The 16,727-nt window shown below is 45.8% G+C and overlaps 1 protein-coding gene and 1 long non-coding RNA gene across 3 annotated transcripts in view; one reads left to right on the top strand and one right to left on the bottom strand.

Annotated features, from left to right (window-relative positions):
* Positions 1–5,552: 5,552 nt before the first annotated feature.
* Positions 5,553–12,857, bottom strand: LOC310693357. Its single transcript, XR_014519123.1, has 3 exons — positions 12,596–12,857; positions 12,370–12,417; positions 5,553–6,817 (listed from the first exon to the last, which is right to left on the bottom strand). It is a non-coding gene; the product is annotated as an uncharacterized lncRNA (long non-coding RNA).
* Positions 11,556–16,727, top strand: part of PCSK6 (proprotein convertase subtilisin/kexin type 6) — a 109,772-nt gene continuing 104,600 nt past the window's right edge. The window contains exon 1 of one of the 2 annotated variants that reach the window (XM_083475030.1): positions 11,556–11,761. The gene's annotated coding sequence lies outside the window, so the exon portion shown is untranslated. Of the gene's footprint in view, positions 11,762–12,925; positions 13,063–16,727 lie in introns of those variants that run through there. The other variant, XM_083475031.1, reaches the window with a different exon arrangement.

Genomic DNA, 16,727 nt, shown 5'->3' with positions numbered 1-16,727 from the left:
CAGAACTCTCACCGGGCTGCCCACTCTTTCCACAGCCTGTTCCAACCACTGGTCCTGCTCCACACTCTCCCCAAGCACTTTTGCCTGGCTGAAACGTGGCCTGATCCAACATACTGTATTTTTCGCTCTATAAGACGCACCAGACCACAAGACGCACCTAGTTTTTGGAGGAGGAAAACAAGGAAAAAAATATTCTGAATCTCAGAAGCCAGAACAGCAAGAGGGATCGCTGCGCAGTGAAAGCAGCAATCCCTCTTGCTGTTCTGGCTTCTGGGATAGCTGCACAGCCTGCATTCGCTCCATAAGATGCACACACATTTCCCCTTACTTTTTAGGAGGGAAAAAGCGAGTCTTATAGAGCAAAAAATACTGTAGCTCTTTTGTGTTCTTAGCTCTACTGAAATTCTGGTAAAGAGCTAATACACAAAACATCTTATTTATAAAAATAATCAGTGTAGGTGTTATAAAGTTGTACCCAATACTAGTCTTGATCAGAGTGGACTGACTTAAATTAACAGACATGGCTCCTATTATTTACTACTACTACTAATTTATTTATACCCCGCCTATCTGGCTGGGTATACTTATTGTATTTATATCCCACCTTTTCCTCCAAAGATGCCATACCTGGTTTTCCTGCTCCTCATTTAATTCCCACAAGCACCTTGTGAGGTAGGTTAGGCTAAGAGGCTGTGGCCGGCGCACTGTCACCCAGAGAGCTTTATGGCTGACTGGGAATTTGAACCCTGGCCTTCCAGGTACTACTCCCAACATTCTAACCATTAAACAACACTGGCTCACTTGGGTCCATTTATTTCAGTGGGTTTACTCTGAGTAGCTCACCTACAGTCTCCAAGGTTACATACACAATCTCCCCCATATACGTATGTTGAAATCTTGAGAAAATAACTCCTCCAAACTGGGTTGTTGAAATCCCAGTGTGCCTTCAGCATACAATAGTTGCATGGCAGCTGAGGAGCTGATTGAAGCAGAGATGTAGCAATAGGGACCACACCCCAAAAAATGCCACCACACACAACAAACCACCCACCAGAACAACAACAACTGTGGGCTAATGAGCTTCCACGTCAGGAATGGATATTTTTGCGCAACAGACTTTCTGCAGAAAGAGAAAAAGGCAAATGAGGAAATGTGGATTGAAAATTAAATCTGGATTTAATGCAAAAAAGCACCGGTTGGCATTTGATGACTGTGATGTCACCTGGACGGTGCGAAAAGCTTTCGTGTATGAGCAGCACCAATTCCACAATAAACTTCCACTGGGAAGCATCCAGTACTATTGAAGCAGGAAACAGTTTCGAAAATAAGAGCAGTAATTCTCTTGTCAGACCAATTCTTTGAAATATAAGTCCCAGTGAGTTCCACAGGGCCTGCTCTCTATTCAGTTTGCACCGGGCAGCAGCTGTACAGTTTGAGGAGGCCACGTTTACTCACAAGAAAACCCCACTGCATTCAGTTGAGTTTACTAGGGATGGACAAATCTGCCAATTTCAGTTTCTCTCAAGGCTCTAATTTTTCCAATCTCAAATTCAGTTCTCCACATCAGTAATAATAATAATAATAATAATAATAATAATAATAATAATAATAATTCATTGGCATATTAGCACAAATTTATCCCAATATATACATTTTTGTTGCAATTTTGACTAATATAAAAAATTTCCCCTAATACAGTAGTGCATTTTGTATGTTTTCTTCCTTCACAAATATATACATTTATGTGTACATCTTTGTATATAGATTTTTGTACCCATTACTTGGTTGGAGAACTGCGTTGAAAAATTCAGAGAAGTACAAATTTGGGAGGATGGCTGTGTTTAATTTGTTTGTTTAATTTAATTGTTTCAGTAAATGCAAATTAGGTAAGCTTGCCTTTAAATGCTAACAGAATCAGATTTCTCTCCCCTCCCCCCTTCCCGGTCAGTGTGCATAAGATTATAGCTTCAATATGAATCTTCCTTGGTCATATCACAAGCCAATATTCAAAGAGCTATTAAAAATATATATAGATAATTGTACAATTTTCAGCCAGAAGAGGAAGAATGTCTGTTTCAAACAGTATCTTTGATCAATTTCCTTTTTGAAAAACTGCCTAGTTTTCTTTCTAATTGGTTACTAAGAGCTTATTAATTTGACACAGGTCACAATTGTGCACCCAAGTAGCTACCAGAAACAGCCATCCTAACACATAAATCATGCTTAATATACAGTATTATTTTTTCAATTTCTACATAATCTTAGTAACATATTAACTTTCCATTAAACAGTAAAAATTCTTTCGGATGCCTCATTTTGGGGCAGAGTGTAATTATGTTTAACAAGGACTAATAAGTCATTTTCAGAATAGAAGCACATTAACTCCTCCCTTCTCTTGCCCTCTCTGAAGGAGAAATGGATGTTTAATTTATCTGGGGCTTAATTTATCGAGTCCAACGTCGAATGTACGTCAGCTACAGCCCATGAATTTTGTTAACATTTCAATCTGTGTTTAGCCTGAAGAACTGCCAGCTTCAATAATGCTGTCTAAATTTTATTTTCTCTGTCTATTAACTATAATTTGAGTTGTATCGTATTTGTTGAGAGAGAACTACCCATATCTCCACTCTGGATCTCAAACTGGGATTAAACACTCCAAGATGCAAATTCGAAAAGCCTAAGGAGAATGCAATTGTGGGGGGACTGTTAAATCTTGCAAGGAGTGCTGTCATTTCCTCCCCCTTTCCAAGACAGGCTCCTGTGCCATTAAATACTACATAACAGGGAGAAATTCAACTGGTGAAGCTTTCCTCACCAATCCATCTCCATCAACACTGGGGAAAGGTGCTGAAGGTGTGTGTTAAGTTCTTATTAAATACTAGAGGCTGCCACTATATCTGGAATCCTTCCTTACACATACACATATCCCTGATGGGCCACATTCCCTTCTGGGCAAGCTTCCGAGGGCCGCGTGACAGTGGTGGGCGGGGCCAGCGGGGAAGTGGGCGGAGCAACAGATGTAAATTTTACCTTTTGCACAGCAGGCTAGTTTCTACACACACACACACACACACACACACACACACACACCCCTCCATCCCGCTGAACAACAGACATTATTGGCTCCATTGAAGGAGACATTCCAGACTGGGGGAAACACTTGAGGAGGCCCCAAAGCAGGGTTGGTGAGGGAGGGAGTTTTGTGGGCCACACAGAGAGGGCTTGAGGGCCGCATTGTTTGTTTTTAACACTTGATTGGAAGCCGCCCAGAGTGGCTGGGGAAACTCAGTCAGATGGGCGGGGTATAAATAATAAATTATTATTATTATTATTATTATTATTATTATTATTATTATTATTTGTCCCCTGGGCCTGAGTTTCCACAGAAGACTAAGCAATGAGAGTAGGGGGTGGAGGGAGTGTTACATCCTCTCCTTTTTGTTTTGCCTGCGCTTGCCTAGTTTAATTATTGCCATTCACTCTTCCTAACATCTGTGTGCTCTGCGAAAATTATTAATGAAGATTCTGCTGTATTAGGTCCCCCTAGCGGCCTGTCTAGAGAGGAGATGAAGCTGGCCGCCGCTTCTGGGGATTACTCAAGGGTAAATTAACAAGATTGCTCTCCAGAGTACACAGCATGCGGCTGTTAAAATTTTAGCTTTAACCACCCCTTTTTTATTTTATAAGGAAGAGCAAGAATTAGCAGGCCGTTTTCTTACAGTTCTCTGATATATCAGGAACATAGGACTCTGCCTTATACTAGGTCACACCATTCGTCCACCTAGCTCAGCATAGTCTACACTGACTGGCAGCTCTCCAGGGTTTCAGGCAGGGAATAGTCCCAGCCTTACCTGGAGATGCCTGGGACTGAACCTTCTGCATTCAAAGCAGATGCTCTGCCACTGAGCTACAGCCCTTCTCCTGAAGCCTTAGCCAATGCAGCACATATAGGGTTGCCAACTGATCAGGGAGGGATCTGTTCTGCTCCTCTAAAAGCCATTGGTTCGGTAGAAATACCGTATTGGCCCGAATATAAGCTGCACCCGAATATAAGCCGCACCTTTAAAATTCAAGAGTGGGGGAAAAGACAATACACTGGTACCTCGGGTTACATACGCTTCAGGTTACATACGCTTCAGGTTACAGACTCCCCTAACCCAGAAATAGTGCTTCAGGTTAAGAACTTTGCTTCAGGATGAGAACAGAAATCGTGCTCCGACAGTGTGGCAGCAGCAGGAGGCCCCCATTAACTAAAGTGGTGCTTCAGGTTAAGAACAATTCGACCTCCGGAACGAATTAAGTACTTAACCCGAGGTACCACTGTATAAGCTTCTCTCTTAAAACTCTGCAGGTACACACACCTGTTCCATTTTACCGCATGTCTGTTTCAGCAGCGATATTGTAAATGCCTATTTTTGTAAGGTCATGAATTTAAGCCCCACTTTAATATTTCACGGTCGGAATTTGGGGAAAAAGTGCGGCTTTTATTCGGGCCAATACGGTAAGCAGGTTAGGCTTTTAATGGTGTACAGAGAAGCATTGTCGTCTGCTTATGTCTACAGATCAAAACTGCTGCTAAATCCCCCTAGCCCCACACAAAACATTTAAAGTATTGGGCTAGATCAATATTGCGTTTCACATTTTAAGCACTTGCCTTAGCATTTATAATATTACAGAGATAGGTCAAGCTGCTGATGGTTTTGCCGTATGGAATAGAATTCCTCAAGGCACCCGAGGGCAGCAAGCTAGTTTAAGGCACGCAGGATAGGCTGTGGGGCACATGCAGGCCTGTCCTCCAACAGAAGGGAAGGCCTCAACAGGCCCTCCGGCAGCTGCCGCCTGAGGCAGTTGCTTCACTCTGCCTCACGGTAGGGCCGTCTGCATTGATACGTTCCAGAGGCTGGTCTAGCTGCCAATGGCTTTGCCAGTATTCCAGATTCTGAGAGCTGCCTTCTGTTTGTTTTGAAACCTCTGGGGCTAAAGGGAATGATTCTACCATCTGTAAATACCTGTCTTTCGGGAGGACAGGTGAGCCTGATGAGCAAGAGCTATTTTTGACAGGGAACATCTTGTGTAAAGGAGGCTGGGGGGATTTCTAAAAAGATGCTCTCTATTCCCTGCTCAGGAAATTCCACCCATCGCTCCTCATCCTGCTGCTGCCGCCGGCCACTCTGCAGTACTCAGTGTGCAGTTCATTCAAGGGCACCTGTTGCCATTTCTCCTGACATTTATGAATAACACCTTTTACCTTGACTGCCTTTTGTCCTGTTCTTCCTCTTCTCTTTTTTTTAATTTAGCATGTTTTACCACACCTCTGTTTAGTTAAGGCAGCGCTGGCAACCTAAGGACAAATCCATACTATACATTTTAAGCACATTCAGTGTGCATTCAAAGCACATGCACACACCCACACCCAAATTCTGGGAACTGTAGTTTCCCCCCCTTACGGTGCTACCCTGTCCAGCACCCATAACAAATTAAAGTTCCCAGAATTCTTTGGGGGAAGTCGTGTGTCAAATATGCTTTAAACGTACAGTGTGGATCTGCTTTCGTATAGCGTTCTTGTCTCACCTGGACTGCTTACCAATGAAACCCAGAGAAAGAATTGCAGCTGCTGGATGCTAAAAATAAAAAGAGGAGGAGGAGGCATTCTTCCTCCTTCCATCACTTATATTGAGGAGAGGGGAGCTGCAGCCCTCCAGATATTCCTGGACTACAGCCCTCATCTTCTCTGTCCATTGGCCATGCTAGCTGGGGGTGATGATCACACCTGGCAGTCAAAAGTCCCCAGACCCCTGCATCCTTGGCAGCATGCAGACAATAACCAAATAATCCCCTCCAAAAGTCCTTTAACCAATAGTGACTTTCCAACAGTCAAGGCAAAAGGTCTTTTCAGCTCAGCTACCTCAGCTCCTTTTACGTAGGTCGGGAATTGGAGGCACAGTAGCAGTTGCTGGTCTGTTCCTTCCATCACCCTTTCACAATTGGCCGTGCTGGCTGGAGATGATAGAAGTGTTAGTCCAACAACATAGGGAGGGCTGCAGGTCCTTCCCCACACACCTGTGCCTTATATATTCCACAATATTTGTAATTGATTTAATTAAGCCACAAACTTCAAAGCTGGGTTTGCCAATGGATCAGGGGGGGGAATGGCCCAGCCTGCTCTTGTGCCTTTTCCAGCAGCTTAATTTGCAGAAATGTGGAGCTTTTGGTGGAATGGAGACGAGTTAGCTGCTCATTCCCACAGACTGGATCACTCTTAAAAGCTGGTAGAGCCTGGAAACAACCAAGTTTTGGAAATAACCAAGAACCTCCTGAAAGCAATGTCCTGAATCCGCTGCATTTTGTCGATTCCATTACTGAAGGCACACACATTTTTTTGTCTGTCTCTCTTTAGAGGCCTTAATGCAGGGGCTGCCGGTCTTTGTGGGTCCATGGGCACATTTGCAAACCAGAGAAACTGTTGTGTGCACCGCAACCATGCATGCACAACATGTATGCACTGCAACCATGAATGTATCACAGCCACACTCCATAATTGCAAACCCACATGTGCATGCAGAATGAAAAGCTTTTTTCAAGCCGAATTTCAGTAGGAGGAGAGATGGGACCCTGTGGATGCCAGGGAACACCTCTAAGGGTGGTTCTGTGCCCGCAATGCTGTATTGGTGACCAATGCCTTTATGTGTTTCTGCTTCCCTCTCTTTGGTGGGAAAGGATGGTGACCACTCAAGGAAGGCCTGGATTTCAGTAACTCCATATTGTGTTGCTAGCCATGGGAAACATTGCGGTTCCTATCTTCTTCGGGGGGGCTTTTCTGTTTCAAGACAAAGCAAGCAAGAAGTGACACAACAGACATATGTAATATTATTCATGGCATGGAGAAAGCGGTCAGAGGACAGTTTTTCTCCCTCTCATAACACTGTAATTTGGGAACATCTAATGTTGGAAGACACAGGACAGATGAAAGGAAATATTTCTCTGTGCATCACATAAACTATTTAACTCTCTCCCACAGGAGGCAGTGAGGCCAGCAATGTGGATGGCTTTAAAATAGGATTGGGCATGTTTCTGGAGGATAAGGATATCAATGCCTACTAGCCATGATGGCTAGGCTCTGCCTCCATGGTCAGAGACAATGATGCTTCAAGTACCAGTTACTGAAAACCACAGGAGGGAACTGTGCTCTTGTGCTTGGGTCCTGCTCGTGGGTTTCCCACAGGCATCTGGTTGGCCACTGTGAGAACAGGATGCTGGACTAGATGGCCATTGGCCTCATCCAGCAGGCTGTTCCCATGTTATAAGGTAAGGTAAGGTAAGGGTAAAGGACCCCTGGATGGTTAAGTCCAGTCAAAGGCGACTATGGGGTTGCGGCACTCATCTCGCTTTCAGGCCAAGGGAGCCGGCGTTTATCCACAGACAGTTTTCCAGGTCGTGTGGCCGGCATGACTAAACCGCTTCTGGCACATAGAGGACCGTGATGAGTGTTAGAGTGCATGGAAACGCCGTTTACCTTCCTGCCGGAGCGGTACCTATTTATCTACTTGCACTGGCATGCTTTCGAACTGCTAGGTTGGCAGGAGCTGGAACAGAGCAATGGGAGCTCACCCGTCGCGGGGATTCGAACCTCCTGTGACGTTAACATATGAGAGTACTGGAGGTGAAATAGTTAAACAGGTTACCCTATCAGAACCCAGGGGGGTGGAGTCAGAGGGATTATAAAACCAGCTCTGGCAGGGGTGAAGGGAGGAGTTCGTTGGGAGTTGGGTGGTTGGTTGGAGTGGGAGTGTGGGTAGGTTGAGTTAGCGTAGCGAAATAAGCTGAGTCAGGAACAGTTAGGGGCTAGGCAGACAAGTAAATATCTGAAAGGTGGTTTAGTGAGTGAGAGCAGGTAGCAGAAGCTATAGGTCTGGTTAGGCACCCCATGATTGTAATTGACCGATACCGTTTATGAAACCACATGCTTGTTAAACTGCAATAAATAAACAAAAGAAGTTTATGTTCCAATTTAACCCTGACTGGACTCAGTATTGTACCAGGTAGGGCCTGGGTGGTGGCAGTGAGAAATAAAGTGGTGGCACAGGGATCAATAGAGGTGAAACGTCGGGGGACCCTGTGTGATTGCCACACTGCCAACCTTCCGATCAGCAAGCCCAAGAGGATCAGTGGTTTGGACCACAGCGCCAGCCCTGCTCCATCCCCAGTGTCTTTAAGAGCAACCCAATGTGGAGAAGTAGAACAGGCTTGGATGCTTTGCATTCTTCCTTTTTGTACCCCAGCCAAGGGAAGCTTCACCCATTGAATTTCTGCCTTTGGGGCCGCTGCCTAAAAGCTGAAGAGTTTGCAAACTCCACAGCCTGGCGATGGCGAGCCAGACTTCTGCCACATCTAAGGAAGAGAGGCTGCTCTTTGTATGCTGCCGGAACAGGACCTCGGTGGTTTTCCACTGTATTTGCATCGACACCAATTTCCAGTGTGGCTCGTGGAGTTTCTCGGGGGTGGGGTGGGGAGGGTGAGCGTTGCACATGGAGAAGACTTTAAAGCTTTATTTCTTTCAATAATATATTGCTTCTTGGGACCAGAGCCATGGAAACGCACACTGAGTGTTTGTATGAAGGCAAAGGAGCAGAAGAAAGCCCAGGCTTTTTCTGTTTGCCTAAGGGAATCCATTGCAGGCCCGCTCTGTATTTACTGAGCACATTCTTTATTTATTTAACTTATTGAACTCGTGCTACTGAGGGTGCCATTGCCCACAGTCCGTCTGGCTTTCCCCGTCACTCTTTTTATGAAAGGAATCTAGGAACCAGTGGTGTGTGGGTATGGGTGAGAAATTTATCTGCTTCACGTTGGCAAAGGTTGAACTAGTGGGTGCTTGGGGTCTAAAGCCTGGAAATACACTGAAAAAGCAACCTGGAGATATGTGCACACTAAAGCTTCAGACCGGCAGATCCTGCAGTGTGACAAAGATGACCATAGGGACAGGAAGCTGAGTCAGACCATTGGTCCATCTAGCTCAGTATTGTATGAACTGACTGGCAGAGGCTTTGCAGGGTTTCATAGAATCGTAGAATTGGAAGGGACCTAAGGGTCCTTTCGGGGGACACAGGTGGTGCTGTGGTCTAAACCACTGAGCCTCTTGGGCTTGCCAATCAGAAGGTCGGCAGTTCAAATCCCCGTGACGGGGTGAGCTCGCATTGCTTGGTTCCAGCTCCTAGCAGTTTGAAAGCACGCCAAAAAGTGCAAGTAGATAAATAGGTTCCGCTCTGGCAGGAAGGTAAACGGCGTTTCTATGCGCTGCTCTGGTTTCGGTGTTCCGTTCCACCAGAAGCGGCTTAGTCATGCTGGCCGCATGACCCGGAAAAACTGTCTGCGGACAAACGAGATGAGCGCCGCAATCCCAGAGTCATGTGTGACTGGACGTAACCATTGGGGGTCCTTTATCTTTACCTTTTTAAGGGTCCTTTCAAACACAGTCTTTCCCAGCCCTACTTGAAGATGCCTGGGGTTGAACCTGGGACCTTCTGCATGCAAAGCAGATGTTCTCCCACTGAGCTATATGGTACCTGTCCCCAATGTTCTCACACCAAGGATCACAGCCTAAGGCAATGGTAGCTAATGTGATGCCCTTCTGATGCTGTGGACTGTCGCTTTCAACAGCCCCATTCAACACAGCCAATGGTCAGGGGCACTCAGATTAATTTGTTGCAAGCCTTTGGTCATCACAAAGATGCAAGCAGCATAGAAACACATTTGAGCACAGGTGGTTCCCAGCACACAGGACCCCATGCTGTACAACAAAATTCTGTCTGATCTGTTGAGCTGTGGAAGCAAACTTAGAAACCTTGCACGAAGCTTATTTATCCCCATCTATCAACAAATAACAGGTTTTCTCTATATTATTCAAAAAAGGAAGCTCTCTGGAGAATTCCTTTGAGAAATCTGTCCCTAGGAGAATTGTACAAGGAGCGATAGTGAACATAATGAACAACACTTTCCACCTCTCCCTGGCTGCAGAATGGTCATGGCTGATGGGAGTTGTATTCCAGCAACAGCTGGAGACAGTGCCTTATCATTAGGCAAAGTGAGTGGTTTAACAGCCAATCTGTCTTCCCAGGGAAATCTGGAAATTGTAGCTCTGTGTGGAGAATAGAGGACTCCTAACAACTCTCAGTGTCTTTAACTAACTGCATTTTCCAGGATTCTTTGAAGGAGGCCATGACTCTTTAAAGTGCTACGATACACCTTCAAATGTTTAGTGAGGATGGGCCCATACTCTTGTCCCTGTAACTATTCACCAGAACTGGAAAGTGCTGAATTAGCTTTGGAACGAACGTCTTCTCTTTTGAAATTCACTGTTTTCCGCCTGACTGCAGTGACCCCCTGAATTCCTTGAGACGTGACAGATTCCTGCCTCACAAGGCACATGCTTCTGAGAGGCTAATCACAGGATTAGATAATAAGATCTGTTTGGTGTGATTCCAATAATCCAGTCTCTGCTTTAGCAAAGTGAAAGGTACAGCAAATCTCAGATAAAAATCAAGCCGGGGTTTTGAGTACTCGATACTTAGGAAAATCTGGTCTTAAGAGTTGAAATCGCCTCGGCTTTTATGGCATCTACTATTCCGTGCTAAGTGGCAAAAAATGCAAGACTGAGTCTTTTGCTAACCCACTGCTTGGAGTTGCAGCATAAGTATAGTCTTATGATCTAATTCAAGGGTAGCCAACTTGGATCTCTCCAGTTGTTGCATGGCCAACAGTCAGGGATGTTTGGGACCACTGGAGGTAATCCATTAGGCAAGTAGAAAGCTGTCCCACCAAGCTCAGTCTGTCCTCAGCCAGCCCCCACCTGCCCACTTCCTTACTTACAACCAGTCCAGGCTGTGGCTTAGATGGTCCACCTCCTTGTCCCTGGTCACAGTGTTGCCCTTGGAGAGCTCAGCAGGGAGGAGGATGGAGACAAACGCAGAATTCACTAGCTCCACTTACCATTGGGGCTAGCTCCACCAGCCATGTGCTCTGGTGCTGGTGTTGGCCTCCTTGACTTTTTTCCTATTCTTCCCAAAGGGCGCCAGTTTCCACTGGGGGGAACTGTAATCCAACAACATCTAGAAGTCATGATATCAGCTACTCTGGGTGTTCCAGACAGGGACTTAAAATGGCAAATAGGTTGGTAACACAAATTGGCAGCTGGCATGTTTTTGCAATGCTGCATTTTCCACAGAAAGGGAAAATCTGGATTCAATTTGAGAAGGGAAGAAAGATAGGCTGGCATTTTGATGCTAACAATGTTGTGTTGACACTGTGGCTGTCTCTACACTAGGCATTTAAAGCACATGCCTTCCCCCAAAGAATCATGGGGGTTGTAATTTACCCCTCACAGAGCTACAATTCCCAGCACCCTTAACAAACTGCAGTTCCCAGAATTCTTTACAGGAAGGCATGTGCTTTAAATGCATGGTGTGTACACAGCCTTTGAAAACTCTGCATTCATAAAGAGCAGCAATCCTCCAATAAACATTTATTTGAAAGCACCCTTTCCCTTCCTTGCTATTGAGAAAGACCTCAGATTGCCATACTGGCTGACTCTAAGAATCTCTGCATACCATTGGCTGATCTGCTCTGACCTCCCAGAAGGACCAGGCAAGACAGGGAGTCCTAGGAAAGGAAGGCTGGAGAAGAATATAAGGGAGCATCTGAAAAAAGGAGAAGGAAAACTGGAAAAGGAACAGAGGAGAGCTGCAGAAGGAAAGGAGCTTCAGAAGTAAAGAAAGCTGAAATTCTTGCAGATACGAACTCTTTCACCTTGCCAATTTTTGCGTCCCCTCCTCCCCTCCCCTCTGGAGAAGTATTTGAAGTGGTTTTTCCTTACCCTTAATTGCTTGGCTCACAAATTTCATTGAACTGTTTGCATCACACAGTGTGCCTCTAGCTTTGAATTGAAACATTCATGCAGGAAAGGTTATTATGATAAATATTCATTTCATGATTGCATCCACTGCCTGGGCTGGAATTCTGGATCCAGTTCGGGGCTGGCATCAGCACCTGGCGCCCCAAGGCCCCTGTAAGCCCTGACAGGGTCCACTGCTGAAGCCCCCACCCCCTACATCAGGCAGCTGTATTTAGCCATACATATCCCACCATGTCCCAACCTGGCAATACTCTGGGACATGAGAGGACATTAAAAGGGTGGCTAGACCCAGCTGCCCAATCAGCACTCTCTGGAGGGCTGTCATGGCAGCCAGATAAACCCAACAGAACACACTGAAAGAAGAGGTGGCTCATCTGAGGACACATTGACCAAATCTGCCCAAACCTGGAGCCCTCCCTGACCCAGTTTGAGGAGATTTGAAATAATAACTAACTACTAACTAGCAGCAGATCTCCAGGGTTTCAGACAGCTGTCATTCCCAGCCCTACCTGAAGATGCTAGGAATTGACCCTGGGCCCCTCAGCATCCCTAAAGCAAAGCATCCCTACCAGTCCTTGGTACATAGGAGCCTATGAAGTCAGGCTGCAACTAGTTCAGTACTGTACTGTTTACACTGCATGACGCTGGCTCTCCAGCTTTTCAGGCAGGGGACATTCCCAGCCCTACGTCAAGATGTTATGGATTGAACCTCTGCATGCAAAGCAGATGCTCTACCACTGAGCTAAGACACTTTCCTCAGGGCCCAGTACCTTAAAGAGAGCAGAAAAAGACAACATTAGCTTCCATGACCTTTGGTTGTATAAAGCAACCTTTGGTCTGTTGCTTGCTATTCCTTCCCTGATTGCACCATCCCAGCAATTATGACACCTTTCTTCCCTAACCAGGAAATGGTCCTTTGTGTGATGCATCATCAGAGGGTCGTAGTCAGGCAGCAAATCAGACTCAGGACATCAATAAAACAACAGCCTTTCCCTTTGATGGCATGTTGGTATAATACATCAGTGGAGCAATGGGTTGCCCCGATTATGTATCGGCGCCATCCATCATTGGCGGAGGAGAACCTCTGAGAATGTATTATTCCTGGCACATCATCATCATTCGATAAACAGAAGCACCATGAGCTAAGAGCCACTGTAAGTTCGCAGGCAAGACAAATATCTGCTCCTTAATGGTCCATTCAGGGAAATCGTAGCTCAATTGCTATGAATTCGTATGGGTTATTCTCTGCTGGTTTTGCTGTAGCTGGAGGGGCTGCAGATGGAACCAAGAGTGAGGGGTGGGTGGGGAGAAGCACATTTCTGTGATGGGAGTTGGCCTCTCCCAAACACACACAGGGTTGAGATTGCTCAGCTGCTTGTGACCATGGCAGCACTGAACCCGGTGAAAACAGCCTTAAAACAAGGACAGGCTAAAATCCTTAGCAGAATATAGAAGCTGAGCTTTTATTTAAAACTCACTGACCCATTTCTAAGCCTTAAAGCAGTGCAGAAAAATGCAAATGTGTGTATGCCCTCTGAATACATACGTATTGAATTATACCTATTGGTAAATGTTTATTTCCACACAAAAAGCTTTATGATGAGTCTTAAAGGCAGAGTTAAGAGGGTTTATTTGGTGTTGGTGGTTGGCTGGTTTGGAATTCTACTCCTCCACTGAAAACAGAAAGGATTTCAAAGTGTTTCACTGTGGCTGGATTGTGATCAACATTAAAAAGACCCAAAAGGAACACAGGAAGCTGCCTTATACTGAGTCAGAGCAATGGTCCATCTAGCTCAGTATTGTCTACACTGACTGGCAGTGGCTCTTTGGGGTTTTCAGACCAGGGACACTCTCAACCCTGTCAGATATGGCACCTGGGACCTTTAGCATACTAAGCCATTCAACAATGAGCTACAACCCTTCCCCCCAAACCAATGAATTAGTAAACTCACAGAAACAACTGAAGCTGCCTATATACTGAGTCAGACTCTTGTTCCATCTAGCCCAGTACTGTCTTCACTGACTGGAAGCAGCTTTCAAGGGTTTCAGTCTCTTGCTGCCTGAAGATGCCGGGGACTGAAATGAGTAGATTTGAGTTGAGAAACAACTATTATACACACACATCCTGCTATTATGCACAGGATAGAAGCTTAAACTTGGGGTCTCCTCCAAGCCACTGCCAAGGTTTTGCAGTCCTTTTGCAGAGTTTTGCAGCCAATAATCCCTCGTGTTTTTAATAATAATAATAATAAATATACCCCGCCTCCCCAGCCGAGACCGGGCTCAGGGTGGCTAACATCAAATATATAATACATTAAAAACACAAAATCAAACGATTAGTTTAAAATACAATTCGAATCACATTTAAAATCAGAATAAAATTAAGTGGGAACCCACAAATCATAACCGTAGGGATAAGGAATTAAAAGTTCACCAGGCCCGGCCACTCGTGTTGAGCCAAGGAGGCCACTTACATACAGGGCCCCATAGAAAGAAGGGGGTCAGACTGTGCCTGGACCAAAGGCCTGGCAGAACAGCTCCATCTTGCAGGCCCTGCAGCATCCTGTAAACTGAGCAATTGATACATCAACCCTGGGGGTCATAGGTAACACCCCAAAAAACCAACATTCTCCAATTCACCCCAAACCGGGGCCAAAGTTTTGCAAAACCCCACATTTTGCAGTGTCCTCCAAACTTAGAAATCAGTACTCAAACTGGGGGTTTGTAGTTAATGAAGCTAAATAGGCTGTGCTTCAGAGTACATGGAAGAGCCAGATGTTGAAAACTGATAAGCTTTGGATAGGTGTTGCAAACCATAATCTGTTCTTAAAGGCCCATCTGCACAGGTGTGAGAGAGAGATGTCACACCATCAACTTAGCATCCCAATCAACATACTGTACAACTGTTGCTTTGTTTTCCAGGCAGTGATGCATTTCCTCTTTATAATCACAGCCACTCATCAAGAGTAAACCTTCCTTTTAAAATGATAAAAGAGACAATGGTCTGCCCTAGACCTGACCCCAAGCTAATCGTGTTTTTTTAAGCAATGGTCAGTGTCCTTTTTTTACAGCAAGGTGCTCAATTCTAGATGTTCTTACATAAAAGAGTTCTAGTTACAGGTAGGTAGCCTTGGTCTGCCATAGTCGAAACAAAATAAAAAAATCCCTTCCAGTAGCACCTTAAAGACCAACTACCGGTAAGTTTGTTACTGGTATGAGCGTTTGTGTATCTGAAGAAGTGTGCATGCACACGAAAGCTCATACCAATAACAAACTTTGTTGGTCTCTAAGGTGCTACTGGAAGGAATTTTTTAATTTTGTTTAGATAAGAGAGTAATCCATGGATGAGGGAGGGGAATCCTCAAGCCCATGGACACTCCCCAGGAGAGATCCCTCGCTGGCCCAACTTTTAATTTTCCTTGAATGTTTTTGTCTGGCCAGAATGTGTCCTTGAACTCTGATTATGCATCCTGTTGGATGCATGGGAACTACAGAGGGTGTGTGTGTGTGTGTGTGTGTGTGTGTGTGTAGAAACTAGCCTACTGTGCAAAGGTAAAATTTGCATTCATTGCCCTGCCTACTTTTGTCTCTGGCTCCACCCAGCACTGATGTGTGGCCCTTGGAATATGAATGCAGCCCTTGGGCTGAAAAATATTCCACAGCACTGGTCTCAAGGGTGGCCCAGCCCATTTTGCCACCTGCTGCTGTGCCTCGCCTCCCACTTTGGCTGCCGCCAGAATGACCCCCTTGCTGAAACTTGGTGAAAGGGGGTGCTCCACAAGGCCTTGGTGCTCATTGCATTCCGTAAGGCCTTGGCAATGCTGTGCGCCAGAATGTCCCCCCTCCCTTTACTGAAACTTGGTGATGACGGAAGCACTCGGATGGGCGGAATGCCTCCTCTTGCACTTCCACTACCTGAGGCAGCTGCTTCACCCTGCCTCGTGGGTGGGCCGGCTCTGCCTGGTCTATGCTGACTGGCAGTGACTCTCTAGGATTTCAGACGGGGACATTCCCAGCCCTACCTGGAGATGCTGAGAATTGAACATGGGACCTTCTGCATGCAAAGCAGATGCTCTGGTCCTGAGCTATGCTTATCGTCTAAGATTGTATATTTATGCACATTTACTTGGTAGCAAGCCTGGTTGAACTGACTGGGCCTTGCTTTTGACTATTCCATTTTTAATGTTCTATTGAAAGCTGCCCAGAGTGGCTGGGGAATAAATATATTATTATTATTATTGACATAGTTTTATGGTGTGAGGATTAGGGGATTGAGTTTGCCTGTGACGGTTATGGTGAATGCCACTAATTTGTTGAGCAGCCTTCCCCAAGCTGGTGCCCTCCAGATGTTTTGGACTACAACTACCATCAGCCCTGACCAGCATAGCTATGCTAGCCAGGACTGATGGGAGTTGTAGTTCAAAGCAGAGGGGTACTGACTTTGGGAAGGCTCGATTGGAGGCAGAGTGGATATGTTTTAAGTAATTCTGGAATGCCAAAGAAAACATGACCACTAGAACCTCAGTGCCTAGGACTTGCCGATCGTATGGTCGGCGGTTCGAATCCCTGCGGCGGGGTGAGCTCCCGTCTTTCGGTCCCAGCTCCTGCCCACCTAGCAGTTCGAAAGCACCCCTAAGTGCAAGTAGATAAATAGGTACCGCTTTATAGCGGGAAGGTAAACGGTGTTTCCGTGCGCTGCGCTGGTGCTGGCTCACCAGAGCAGCTTCGTCATGCTGGCCACGTGACCCGGAAGTGTCTTTGGACAGCGCTGGCTCCCAGCCTCCTAAGTGAGACGAGCGCACAACCCTAGAGTCGGACA

The sequence above is a fragment of the Podarcis liolepis genome, assembly GCF_965112155.1.
Source record: "Podarcis liolepis genome assembly, chromosome: 14".
Lineage (NCBI taxonomy): Eukaryota > Metazoa > Chordata > Lepidosauria > Squamata > Lacertidae > Podarcis > Podarcis liolepis.
Note: the sequence above shows the minus strand (reverse complement) of the source record. Positions and strands in the feature narration are given on the sequence as shown.